Source organism: Podarcis bocagei, assembly GCF_964188305.1.
Source record: "Podarcis bocagei genome assembly, chromosome: 4".
NCBI classification, from domain to species: Eukaryota; Metazoa; Chordata; class Lepidosauria; order Squamata; family Lacertidae; genus Podarcis; species Podarcis bocagei.
In genome coordinates, this window is record NC_138128.1 from 60,990,921 (window position 1) to 61,005,684 (window position 14,764).

A 14,764-nucleotide genomic window follows, 5' to 3' on the forward strand; every position below is an offset into this window, starting at 1 on the left:
ATCTAATCCTCTTTCAAGAAAGATGTTAAGTGAATAAGTTAATACTTCAAGGAAAAATTGGTTTTGGAAAACTGTTACAATGATATACACTGAAATTAAGCTAGGGGGATTTGAGGAAGTCACTTAACAATGTTACTAAGATTATGATTTATGTTTGTTTGTTTAAAATTTTGGAAAATCAATAAAAAAGAATTGGGAAAAAAAGAATTTATCTAATCCTCTTTTACAGCCCTCAGAGTTGATGGCCATCGCTACCTCTTGCAGAAGTGAATGTTATCCTTGAACCATGCACTATCTGTCTTTTGTCTGGATAACCCGAAGTTCTAGTGTTAGTAAGTTTGGCTCCTTGCAACTCCTGTTTAGACATGGCAGTAATTAGAAGGAGTTTCCTTCTAAATAATTTTGTACATCTTTCAGCAGTAAAGATCTAGAATGGGATAGCCTCCTACTATCATTACTCCATACTGTGACAATGACACACTGACTTCACGGGTTGCCATGTGCCTGGATCATTCAAAGTAACAGTGCTATTTTTCTAGAAAAAGAGATGCTGGAACTCACCAAGAACACTTCCCTTGTTCTCTTATAATGGCAAAGGCGCCCTCCTGAGAGGTGCTGGAACTGAGGACCTGCGAGTTCTGGATGAAAAAAAGCACTGCAAAGTAAATTGCAGAAATATCCATTGGCATGGTGCAAATCAGTTGGAATTCAATACATGGGCAATTTGCAGAGTTGCGTTGATCGAACAATGCCTTAAGAGTGGATACTTAAGCAGACCAGTACTCAAAGGCAGACCTTCTGTGACCCCTCCCATCATGATATTAGAGATGTAGGAGCCACTGAAACTTGGCTCCTTTCTGTTATCAAAGTCCAAGGCGACATGGAGGAGCGCACACCATGGCTTTTTTACATACCAGTATTCCTAGAAAGGGAAGCAATGCAGATGTGGGAGAGAGTCATAGCCTGGATATCTCCCACCTGACCACTGGTTTCCAAAGTTAATAGGCAGAGAAGGAAGAAGCCACATTGCTGTGGCTCCTACATTATAAGAGCAAATGTCAAATGGAAACCTTAGACACCCTGGGCAATTATGATTTAGGAGTACTTTATTACCTATCCACTTTGGGCGGTAACGTCCAGGCAGATTACTTATTAGGTGTTTCTAAAGATTTTCTAATAGTTCTGACTGTTTATCATTTAAAGAACTAGATAGGGCAATCTGGTCTATTTCATATGGTTGCTGTTGCTAGGAAACCACTCCCTTAGACTATGTATGTGGAACATGTCTGTATTTGCATTTGGTTCTCAAAAGGAAACACACCCACACACCCAGCATTTAATGGTAGGGGATAAAATGCTCACGATTCTTCTCCCTGCTCGCCTGCCCAAATGTGCCATATGATATATTCTGGATTGCAGATGCTCCTGCTCACTTGTGTTCTATAGTCCACAAAGAGCCTAAACAAGTCGTGGACTGACCCCCAGCGCACTTCATGTGGACTAACATCAGGCAGCATTCTAATGTGCCCTTCTGCTACCTGCATGCTCTGAATGGCGAAAACGCCATATGGGAAGGGCAAAGTGGAGTGTTTGCACGTAGTTACCATTCAAGAGAAACCACTTGCTTAGTATCCATGTGTTTAGCGCAATGCTTCTCTATGCAGGCTTTCACAGGCAAGCTGCTTGATTTACAGGGTTTTGTTTTCAAGAGGCAAAGGGCCCTTTGTCATTCTGGTCATGCTGAACTTCAGCTTGAGGATTGTTAGGAATCTAAAAATAAAGATGAGAAAATTATAAACAGCTGGAGTCGATGTTTATTCAGCACCGAGCCTCGCTTTCCAGGCTGCCTTCCTCTAGGAAACCTAAAGAATCGGAATCAGAATTTTGCCATTATTTCCATGGTTTCCTGTTCTGAACAGAGGCATGCTTAGGTACTTAATGGAGTTAGGGCATGGGGGCTGCGGCAAAAATTTGCATAAAATTTACATATGCTAATTCAGGCTTCTGGAAAAATAAGTTGGTGGGTACTTTGCAGTGCATCCAGCCAGCATAGAGCATAGTTTTTTTAAAAAGTTTGTTAAAGGGGAGAGGGAGGGAGGAAAATAAGTACTTAAGAATAGCTTTACTGAGTCAGACCATCTAGTCCAGCATCCTTACAGTGGCCAATCAGAAGTGCTGGATTTATGTAGAAATACTGTTTGTAATGAAGTGAGAGCAGTAGTTTACTTGCTCGAATTAACAAATAAGGAAGCTTTGAGAATTTAAATTCTAGATTAAAATTGATTACTTAACTGAGAAGGGGATTGTAACAAAAACACTGGGGCCTAATTTGAATAGTAGAGTGCCTAGTATCTGGTGGGCAATCTCATCCTTTATTTCCACACTGTGACTGCAGACCAAAAGACCTGTCATGAGATTCAGGTGAGGATCAGATGCCTTGTCAATTCCAGCAGGTATATTTGCCCTGGCCAGGCTGGTTTTTTTTATATATATATAAGAATAACATTACAACTTCATTTCTCTTAAAAATAATGCTTATTCCTCAAAAGGTTTACAAAGTTCAACCATTGCAAAAGTTTTTCAGTGTTAATTTTATGCATTTATAAAAATCACCATGGTATTTAACAATAACATCTTATATCCCTTAAAGGAGAAATTGTGAGTTGCAGAATTTTAAATATCCGTCATCATCCTTGGCTTCACTCAATTTGTTTATAACACTTCCATTTTCTTCTAGTTGTGAGGGTGGGGGATGGGGAGGGGCGTCACAAGTGGAGTAGCCTAGGGCCTCTCTTCATGTAAATCTGGCCTTGCCAATCAGATACCGGGACTCCCAGAAGCATGACTTGAGTGCAACAGCACTCTCCACTCCTGTGGTTTCCAGCAACTGGTATTTAGAAACACACTGACTCCAACAGTGGAGGTAGAAAGCAGCCATCAAGTCTAGAAGCCTTCTGGGAATTTGCTTCCCACAGAAAAAAAATATCGGAGGTTGCTCACCCCGAAACAACACCCCTGCTTCTGGAGCTGAACATTATTTTCCTGCATTCATTTCTGATTTCTTGTGCAAAACCACAGAGTATATAGACGCAAAAATAATGATTTGGCCCAGACCAGTGTGCATAGGAAATATTTGGAAACATGGGACCTGATCATGTAGAGCTTTTTTGAAAGGAGATATTACTGTAGCAGCTGGAAGAAAGATGCCCAATGTCAGGGCAGGAAAGGCCAAAGATTTATTACTGGATATTGCAAACTAAATTGAGATGATGCAGGGAAGTGCCTCTTCATATCAACACAGCAAACCTCTTTGCTCAAGTATTTCTGGTCTGAAAATCTTCCTCTCCTTTTTGTAGATTCCAAGTGGGTAGGCAGGGCCCTGGTTTGTTTTGGGTTTTTGGTTTCACTTTTTATCATTATACAGTACCTACTTGACACTTACAGGTCTTCTCAAACTATAGATATTAAAATTATTGCATGTTTAAAAAAAATTAAACATAAAAAGAAAAACCCCATGCTTTTAAATTGCCCTGCATCAACAAATGTCAATCTTCCTTTTCCAAAAAGTAAATAAATAAGCCTAGATAAAAGTAATTTGTGCCAACCTCATAAGCCACATAAGTGGAAGTGTGGATTTGTGAGCCACTGAACGCTAGGAAGTTTCCTAATATATCAAAATTACAGTAACACCTGTGCTAAGTACCTTTGTGCTGCTCTACACTGAGGAGTCACAGGGTGTTCAGTTGCCCTCATTTTGGTATTGTCAACAAGCCACAGGTGTGCACTACATGAATAGATGAAAATGAGATCTGGCAGACTGCGGTGACAGTTCTGGGTCTGTTATGCATTTGTCTTAAGACAGAACAATGCATCTATTAACCATGTTGATGTTTAGTAGCATATATATATATATATATATATATACATATATATATATATATATATATAAAACACATCAACATGGTTAATAGCTGATCAGCCTTCTGATTTACTGAGCAAGCCTGTATGATAACGGATAGGATGCGTCACTACTCCCTTCCCCCAGGAGTAGTGACATAAATGTATGATACCACCTGTCGCTACTGATCAGCTTGCAATCCACCCACGGTTCGCTGTCACAATATAACATGCATGCACGCACGCACACACACACACCAAAAGTTACTTCAGATTTTGATCCTGTATTTTGCTTTGAAAAGCAGTGAGAAAGTGGCTATCTCACAGCGTTCCCCTCCACTTTTCAGAGAGAAGAGTTAGAGAAACTAGAAGAAAGGCAAAAAGGACACTCTGTGGCTGAGGGAATTCGTAAAGACCACTTGCAGCAGAGGCATTCTGCTCCCACACAAATTCCTTCATTGCAGGGCGTTGGATCAGATGATCCTTGTGGCCCCTTCCAACTCTACAATTCCATGAATCCATGAACTGTTAAGGTAATCTTCAGTTGCCCTTTTCTATGTGCTCTTGCCATCTGAGCTGAGGCTTATGGCGACCCTGGAAGGGCCCTTTTGGTAGTGACACCCTGTCTAAAGAACTGCTTTCCCAGAAAGGTTTGCCCTGTCACTAACTCATCTTTTGGTGCTCTGTAAAGTTCTTATTTATTTATCCTTTTTATTTTATTTTAGCTGTAGACTGTAATGGGAATATAATGCAGTAGTAGATCTCATCATTTGCACGTATTGTTGGAGAATCCCAGGACATTTCCTTGTCCTGGGTGGACTTCGGCATTCATGTCAAAGCCACTATTGGATCAGTTCCAGGCTTCCTGACTTCCATGACGACAATGGGGCTAGCCCAGTGTGTCATGGTGTCCTTGATTTGTTTTTCTCTCCCAGGAGGTGGGAGGGACAGCCTGACTGTAAGATGGGTTTAGGTAACCCATTGTCAAAGTCAGAGCACTTCCTGGTAAAGTTTGCATTTACAGCAAGACACTCATTAGGATGGCCAATTCCTGTTAATATGGAATCTGAGGGATTCTGAACTGGTGGATAGAGTTGGAAATGCGGTCGAGGCCTAAGACTCATTTTGGAATGGCATGATGTGGCAGGCCATTGACACAACTGTTCATGAGTGTCCTATCTTGGGGTGTGGAGTCTAGGCTGCCCCTGGCATTCAGGGGAACAATGAGCAACAAAACAGGCTGGACAACAGCTAGAGAATATAATGTGTTGAACTTATCATGACATAGATTATTAGAGCATATAACTGTGCCAGCTTCATAGGTGAGGGCAGAAACAAGGCTAAACTTGCCGCTTCTATTCCATCTTCAGGTAGCTGTCCAACATAACAAGTGGTTCAGAGTTCGTTTTCAACTGCCTCAGTGTTGGAGGCCTCTTGTGGCAAATTTGCTAGACCTAGATGTCCTGTTTGTCATAGACTTGAGTGTCCAATGAACACTCCAGGCTGATTTTGTGGGTTCAGTTTCAGTTTGCTAAGGACTGGACAAAGTGCTTGCAGCAGTTTGGTCAGCCATTTGCTCTCTTAAGCCTTGCCTGTCATGGCTGATTTAAACTAGCCAAGGCAGGTTGGCTGGCTGGATCTCAAGTGTGCTGAATGTGTCATATGCGAGGGAGTGTTGCCAGCCACCCTTAAAGTGGTAGTAGTGTGACCACTCTTTAATAAACCTACCCTGGATCCAGACATATTGGAGAACTATTGCCCAGTTTGGGTGGCCTTTGTGGGAAAGGTACTTGAGAAAGTGGTAGTGACCAAGATGAAGGCACTCTTGAAGGACCCATTTCAGTCTGGGTTCAGGCCTGCTTGTGGCATGGAATTAGCCTCAGACACCCTTATGGTTAACTTTTATCAAGAGAGAGACAGGGAGCGTGTGACCCTGTTACCCTTGCACAATGTAGAGTTGCCTTATGTCCAGAAATTCCCAGACATATCTGGAAATCAGGAAAATGCCCTGGAAAATCCGGACATATGGCAGCCCATGTCGGTAGTGCCGTTTTTGCTGATTTCCCATAGAAAAAGCTATGGCGATTTTGCCCAAAAAAGCACAACAATCCCCCCCCCCCCAAGCAACCCTAGCACAACCTCTCAGTAGCTTTTGATATAAGTCACTATGATATCTTACTGGATGGAATTTGTGAGTTGAGAGTGGGGGACGCTGTTCTGCATCTGTATTGGAATTGTTTTAAATATTGTTTTATTGTTCAATCACTTGCTGTTTGCCGCCCTTGGCTTCTTTGGGAGGAGGAGTGGGATATAAATTTAATAAATAAATAAAATTCAACACAATAAAAAACCCACACATACCACAATGGCCTGTTGAGAATGTCATGCACTTCAGGTTTCACATCAGTAAGCTCAACACTTCCTAGAGTAATGGCTTTTGCACACATCCCAATGAAGGTGGGTCTAAATTAAAGTCATTACGGCAATATGCTGCAATACGACAATATGGAGCACTGAAGGGGTGATAAAAAATGCTACAGTGCATGCTAATTTTCAAGCTAATTCTTTTTTTATTTGGCATGCCAGTTGAGATGACTATTTTCGCTGAAATTATCATGAACTTATGATTTTGTAATAATGTTTTCCTTTTCAAACAAAATCTCCTCTAATGATGTTGCGATTTCCAGGCAGTGTGAAGTAACATGTAACAACAACAACAATTTCTTCTTCTTGGGAATAGAAAAGACTTATGCTACCTTTATGTGTCTAGTCTGGATGGGTACACAAAACTCTGTTCATCAGATAAATAAATAAATAACTCCCCCCGCTGAGACAGGAAGCTGAGACACGACACATTTGCCAGTTTTGTAGCAGAATCATTTTCACAAAGTATGGCCTGGGTAAAAGACAGAAATCTATCAAACATTGTACAGATTAACTTATCACCTAGTTAAATGGGCTGTCAGTCTGGGATGACTGTGCTTGGCAGGGTGAATTCAAATGCATGTAAATTTCCCTGGTGGCTGACTAGCAAGTATGGTGGAACTGTCAAATGATGACATGTGAAAATGCATTAACATTGTTTAAAATATATTTGAAGGGTATAGCTTGTATTTTGATAACATCTTCACAGGCAAATGATTCGTCTAGGATCTAAAATAATGACCACATCATTTATTCAGCAGAAACTTTTTGAAATATAAATGGCAACTTGTCGGATATGTTTTGTGTTTGAGAGGAAGCCTCAAAATAATTAACAATTACCACATAAACTGGTTGGAGTCCCAAGTGCAACCATTGTATAGAGTCAGTCTTCCGATAGCCTTGCTTGTCAGTTTCACTTGATCTTACAAAAAGTGATTAGAAACTTCAAAAGAACCAATTACACAGTCCATTGTGTTATGAACCTGTGCTTTACCCCCCCTCCCTCTGAAAGCACATGATCTTCTGGTTTGCCACTTATCTGAGCACTTAAAAAATATTTCAAGCATTTTGGGGTGGGGGAGATTTCCCAATTATATTTTCACTATGAGATAACTACATTCCTTCCTTTTTCTGTATCTTCCCTTTCCTTTAGAGATCTGCAGCTTCCTTCCTTCCTTCCTTCCTTCCTTCCTTCCTTCCTTCCTTCCTTCCTGAAAGACAGTCTCTGTTCTGCCTAGACATTTCATTGTTTGCAGTTACATACCTGTTACTTGCATTGGGTGGCCTTTAGGTGAGGCCAGAGATAAAGTCCATGTAGGCAAGAGGTCATGTGACAATAACAAGTGTCAACCAAGGTGGAAAAAGCAGAGACTGTCCTGCAGCACATGGCTCCCCCCCGCCTGATTCTGCAGTCTTTGGAGGTTAAAGGGTAGAGCCTAGCATGGTACAAAAACAGCCGATCTCACAGTTCAGCAATCAACCATGAGGTCTGAGACATGAAAAGAATTACTTATGCTGTCAGGTTCCATTATTTACATGATCTTTCTGTGGTCGAGCCTGAGATGTAGATGTGCAATTCAGCTAGAAAAATTGCATATTTACACAGATGGGTACTGGCATGTGACCAGGATTTAGGCAAAATGCATAGTGAGGGATAGAAATCAAACACATGGCAGTGATATACAAGCACTGTTTTTCAGCAGAGTTTGGCTACTATGATATCGAAGACGTTTACATGGATTCCAACCCATTTTGAACACAACTGGCTACAGAAAACTGAAAGATTTGGGGTATGCAGCACAAAGACAATGAACACTCATATGCAGAGACCGATGGTGATCTTTGCATATTTGAGTGGAGTTTTCTCTTTCTGGATCATGGAGGTCACATGCCAATCACAAGGTGGTGCAATGCTTTAACTACATTAAATAACGTATTGTTACAGTCACTGAGGTGCCCAGGTACAGTTTCATATAAATACATTCATTAGCTTCAAACTACAATGGCAGACGGGATGTGAGTGTCGCTGTGGGTTAAACCACAGAGCCTAGGGCTTGCCGATCAGAAGGTCGGCAGTTCGAATCCCGGTGACGGGGTGAGCTCCGGTTGCTCAGTCCCTGCTCCTGCCAACCTAGCAGTTCAAAAGCATGTCAAAGTGCAAGCAGATAAATGGGTGGGAAGGTAAACGGCATTTACCTTCTCTGGCGGGAAGGTAAACGGCATTTCCGTGCGCTGCTCTGGTTTCGCCAGAAGTGGCTTAGTCATGCTGGCCACATGACCCGGAAGCTGCACGCCGGCTCCCACGGCCAATAAAGCGAGATGAGCACCGCAACCCTAGAGTCGGCCACAACTGCACCTAATGGCCAGGGGTCCCTTTACCTTTACAATGGCAGACACCCAGTTTGCACAAAGTGGGGTATATGTGTGCCCAATTCTAAGAGCAAAGGATGTCTGTGTGGGCAGGACTGCTAATCTACTTGCCCACAGTCTTTTCCCAATGCCCACCAGCCAGGTTTCAGCATCAGAAGTGAGCCTAGCTTGGATAAATATTTCCTGTCAAGGACAACGGTGGTAGGGTAAGTAAGACAGAGCCAGAAAGAGGGTTCTGTATTTTTTAGCCTTGCACTCTTTTTGCTCTTAAAATATGGTCACTTCCACTTGTGTCATCAGCCCAGTAGATCAGAGTTTCAGTACTAGTTTGAGCCAACATTTATCTTCTCGTGATTTTCATAATGCCATTTCTTTGGATCCTTCAGTTTAGAATGTTGTGCAAACACTACTATACGCTCAGCTTTCAGTTAAAAGGCAGGCTGAAGTATGAAGAGGGGCTTTTTGGGAGAAGTGAATCAGCCAATCAGGTGGATGACAGCTTTCCTTGAGACATTGGAGGTTCACACTGTACACAGAGGGGGCTTTGCCATTAACACTTGCGAACAACCCAGTGAGGTGATACAAGAGGCGTGAATGGGAACAATCTCCTCTTGCTTGCTGCCAGATGGATAACACCATCTTGTGTATTAAGTAGGGAGGCATGAGATATGTATTGCTCACTCTTTTTCAATAGAACAAAAAGCTTATGGGCAAATATAGCATTTCTTAAAGGGACAAGAGTTTGGGAGTTGACTCTTTCATGACAGTGGGTCTTAAAGTAAGACTGCTATTGTATATCAGTACAGAAGCAAATAGGGAGCTAAGGCTAGCTTGGGTCCAGGATGACTGAGGGATTGTTTTTCCTTGACCACCCTGACCACTCTCTGCATTTCAGGAAGACTTTCTTTGAGTCCCATCGGAAGGTTGGCAGTTCGAATCCCCGCAATGGGGTGAGCTCCCATTGTTCGGTCCCAGCTCCTGACAACCTAGCAGATCAAAAGCACATCAAAGTACAAGTAGATAAATAGGTACCGCTCCGGTGGGAAGGTAAACAGCATTTCCATGAGCTGCTCTGGTTCGCCGGAAGCGGCTTAGTCATGCTGGCCACATGACCCGGAAGCTGTCTGAGGACAAACGCTGGCTCCCTCGGCCTATAGAGTGACATGAGCGCACAACCCCAGAGTCATCCGCGACTGGACCTAATGGTCAGGGGTACCTTTACTAATCTGCCTAAACTGCTTCTAATTTTATGCTGTGTTTCATTTATTTTACGGGATCAGGTTCTTTTTTTAAAAAAATGGTCATAATTCACCATGAACAATGCATATAAACGGGAAGGACAGAAGTAGGGATGGATTAATGCATCATTTCTGTTTCTCTGTTTTTCTCCACATTTCTGTATCAGTTTGCAAAGGGGAGAGAAGTCCTCAAGAAAAATCATTAGTATTGTAAGGCAGAATTACTCTAAAATGCACATTTTTGAATGCAATTTTGCCTGCCAAAAACATTTTGGCAAGCAATTTTCCCAGATACAACATATTATATATTACTTTCACCAATATATGCATTTTTATGCACACCTTCCTCTAATATACACAGTTTTTTTACACTTCACTTGTATCTGCACCACAAAATTCAGAGAAGTGCAAATTTCAGAGAACTGGTATTTTTGGTTCACATATTGTTTCGGACAGTAAGAATTGGGTAGGTTCATGCTAAAATCCAAACCAAATTGAATCCCCCCCCAAAAAAAACTTTAGGAAAGAGTATATGGCTTTAAAATAAATAAATTCATACATAGATAACTGGAAGATAATGTAAATATCTGCTGGTGTCAAGATTCTGAGAAAAACCATGGGCGTCTCTTTTTGTGGCAAGGTAAATTCCAGTGTACATTAACAAGCGTGTCTTAAATGTCCACTAAAGGCTGAATCACTGTGAGTGTGGTTGATGCTCTCAGTCCTTTCCAATGGAATTATACATATAAGCTATTTAAGATTAAACCCCATGGTGGTTGGCTGCTTCTGAAACCCTCAAAGCAAGACAAAATAACTTGCCTGCATAGATGCAAAGGACCACATAGTGAAATGTTGCAGTACAAACCAATCTGGGTAGTTCATTTTCACAGGCAGCTTTTGCGGTCTGACAGCAAGCAAGTGGAACTAATCAAGAAAAGAGCTAGCCACTTCCCCAGACCTCAAACAATGCTGCAAAAATACTTACAAAGCCTCCACAGCATAGGCAGAAAGAACCCCCCCCCCAATATTCCAGGTGTTTAATTAAAGGGCAAAAGCCAATAAATGAATGAAAAAGATGGGCAGACTGAGCAGGAGCTTAGCAACTTGTAACACTTCCCCTTATTTCACCTTGTGTCCAGACAAGAAATCAGTGTAAATTTTTACGAATAACAATATGGATTGGAGCTGAACTGAAAGAAGGTTGGCTTTGTTTAAAAATAAATAAATCATATTTTGAAAGGACATTGCTAATATATGTACAGCATTTTGCCAGCTCATGGCAATTTTGTATGTGTTCATCCATAAGTTCATTCTTTCTTGTCTCCATATTTATCTTTGATTTAAAGAAAACTGTATGAGAAGGCATATTAAAATAAGTATTTAAATACATGTCGCAAAATACCCTTAACCCCCCCAAAAAAAACAGATGGGATTCAACTCAAGAATAGACCCACTAAAATCAATAGACCTAATTTAGTAATCTCCATTCATTTCAATGGGTCTACTCTGATAAAACTGAGTTGACTACCACCCAGTGGGTTTCGATAATTTTTCAAGCCGATAACAGGATCAGAAAATAAGTGCAAAATCTTAAGGAAAGTTATGTTCTAATCGGTGTATTTGTCCAAGAAGCGCAAATTACCGTAGGTCAGTGTGATTAAAATGGAGACAGAACAAAATTCTCCTCTATCCCTAAATACACCTTCTCAGAAACACAGTGCTAGACACTGGCCATCTATGCATGTAATGGTGGCTCAGTGTTCTTGGCTTAATAAATTCAGCCATGACCTCTGTGGAAATTGCGCCCCCCACTGCAGTTAGTGACAGGAAACATGTTTCCACTGGCGCCAATGGGGCATTCTTTTCCAGCACTAATTTCAGTACATTGGGTGATTCTCATTGAGCCATTAAAGGGATGCGCTGTGGTCTAAACCACTGAGCCTCTTGGGCCTGGCAATCAGACGGCCGGTGGTTCGAATCTGCACGATGGGGTGAGCCCCCATTGCTCTGTCCCAGCATCTGCCAACCTAGCAGTTCAAAACACACCAGTGCAAGTAAATAAATAGGTACCGCTGTGGTGGGAAGGTAAACGGCATTTCCGTGCACTCTGGTTTCCATCATGGTGTTCTGTTGCATCAGAAGCGGTTTAGTCATGCTTGCCACATGAACCAGAAAGTTGTCTGTGGACAAACGTCAACTCCCTTTGCCTGAAGCAAGATGAGTGCCATACCCCATAGTCATCTTTGACTGGACTTAACTGTCCAGGGGTCCTTTACCTTTTATCCATGGACCCATTGAACACACCATTAAATAAAACAAACAAACAAACGCCGTGAAACAATTTGACATGTTTAACATAAGCTGTAGTCAGGCTCTAACTGAGAGGATTTGAACAGAAGCATTTTCTAAAGGCTCTGGCATGATCAGATGACATCATTTTGGGTTGCATATCCTACAATCTTTGTCAAATCCACATGGTATTCTTCCTCATAGAATGTGGTTCAGCCCAGAAGCTCTTATTGAAAATAGTAGGCTAATGCTCTCCTGGGGGTCTTTGTAAATATCCCCAGAGCATTTTGAGCAACAATCTGAAACTTGAGTGGTGCTAACTTTCAGTACTGATGGAAATAATGGATCTCTTAAAATTACTATAATGATGGTTAAGTGTACACAACAGACTGCTCTTGAAAAGAGGTGGACAGCACAAGCATGTGGGTGGGAGGGAGCCAATGTGCCATGTATACAAAGAAAAATGAGAAGAGGTGGAGAGGGTTGTGTAGTAGGATGGACTGAATTTGATTTTCAATATGTGGAATCCATTATTCATGCTAGAACCACATCATATAGCCCTCGTAACATGTAATGCTGCAAAACATGTAAATCTGCACGGCTCATGCTTCTGCTCATATTTGCCTGGTCAGATAACTGGTCAATAAGGCATGATGGGAGGTATAAAGGAGGCTCAGTTGAAATCCATCAGCCTAGCTCCTTCTGGGCTGATGGATTTCCTCCAAGGTAGGCCTGTATCAATGCTTACTATGCAGCAGCCACATTGACTTTTGCATCTCGTTCTCTCATAGGTCATCCAGTGTGTGCATATGCACACATCCTAGAGTCCAGGAGCAAACACTGCAATGGAAACCATGTGAGACCCAAGCTGGAAACTAGTAAGTGGGTTGAAATACATTGGGGCAACGGGGTAGGGGAGGAAGACAGAAAAACAATTGTATGTTTGGAATAGGAGATACTAAAAGAATAATGTGAGAGGGGAAAGACTTGTCAAGGAAGAGAGATAGAAAATTGGTAGATACATAGTATGTGATGGGAAGGCCAAACACTAATAACGTGGGTGAAAGAAACCCGCCCTACACTGTTTTCTCTTAAAACTGTGATGCAAATGAACAGTATTTGAATACTCTTTAGGAAAAAGCTCTATCCCAGGAGACACCATGAGATGCTAGAGAATTTAACACATTGAGTAGGTACATAAAATCCATTAAACTTGTTAGTGAACCCCTTGCAAATCAATTGTAAATCCCTTGGTGTTGCACATACATCATTCTAAACAAGATGTCTAGGGCCTAGTTCTACTGAGATGGTAAACATATGTCTAGGATACACCTCTTCTTATTGTAAGAGCTGATATGACAAGAGCTGATATGACTGGCTTAACCCTCCTCAATGCTAAACCATTTCTCCTCCTCATAGAAAACTAAATGTCTGGGAGATGGGTGCTTCTATCCAAGTCTTCTCCCTGAAATGTTTGTTTTCCATGCATTTTTCCATGCATTTGTCTAATCCTCTTTTTAAAGCCATCAAAGTTGATAGCCATTGCTATATCTCGTGGGAGAAAATTATATTTTTAAACTATGCGCTGTGTGAAAAAGTTGTTTATGTTGTCTGTCTTGAATTTTTCCAACATTCAGCTTCACTGTGTGCCCTGGGTTCTAGTATTATGAAAAAGGGAGAGAAAAGTTATCTCTCACCACTTTCTTCACACCTCTTATCACATCCACCCACTTCCTTTTTCCTAAATAAAATAACACCCAAATGTTGTAACCTTTCCTCCTAAGGGAGTTGCTTCAACCCCTTGATCATTTTGGTTGTCCTTTTCTGAAGCTTTCCCAGCTCTACAATACCCTTTTTGGAAACGAGGTGACAAAACTGAATACAATATTCCTAGCGCAGTCACACCATCGCTTTTTAGGATGACATTATGATATTGGCAGCTTTATCACTAATCCCTTTCATAATGATCTTTAATATGGAAGTTGCCTTTTTCACAGCTGCCACGCATTAGGAATTGCTGATATTCTAGCAAAAATATGCAGCATCATAAAAAATTATTCTGTTTACTATTGGGTTGGGAAGAACCCCCCCCCCCATTTCATAAGGTCACTTGTTTTCAGTATTACATATTGCTTTGAGTTAATAAGTTATTTGTGGAAATTACGTTGGTTAACTATGACTACGTTTGCTTCCTTACTTCCATTTGTTTCTGAGGCATGTTTCCTTCTTTCCTATAATAGCCTTTTCCCCATGGACTGTGGCAAATTGCCTGTGGCATGAGCTGTGACTAGTGGCTGCTGCTGGCAACTGCCAATTTCTTTTCTCAGAATTCGCTAGATACTGCATCATTCTAGCTCACTCTTGAAAAGAGACGGTAGCCATCATAAAATGAAAGGCGGCTCCCAGTGGAGGCCTCCACCCCCCTGAATGTCCTGGAATGACTTTCCCTCCAGCTGTAGGGCGGGCAGAGTGGGAGGAGGCAAGTGGACTACGGAGGCCCCGCGGCTCGGCACTGTCAGGAGCTGTGACTGCTAGAGCAAGTACCG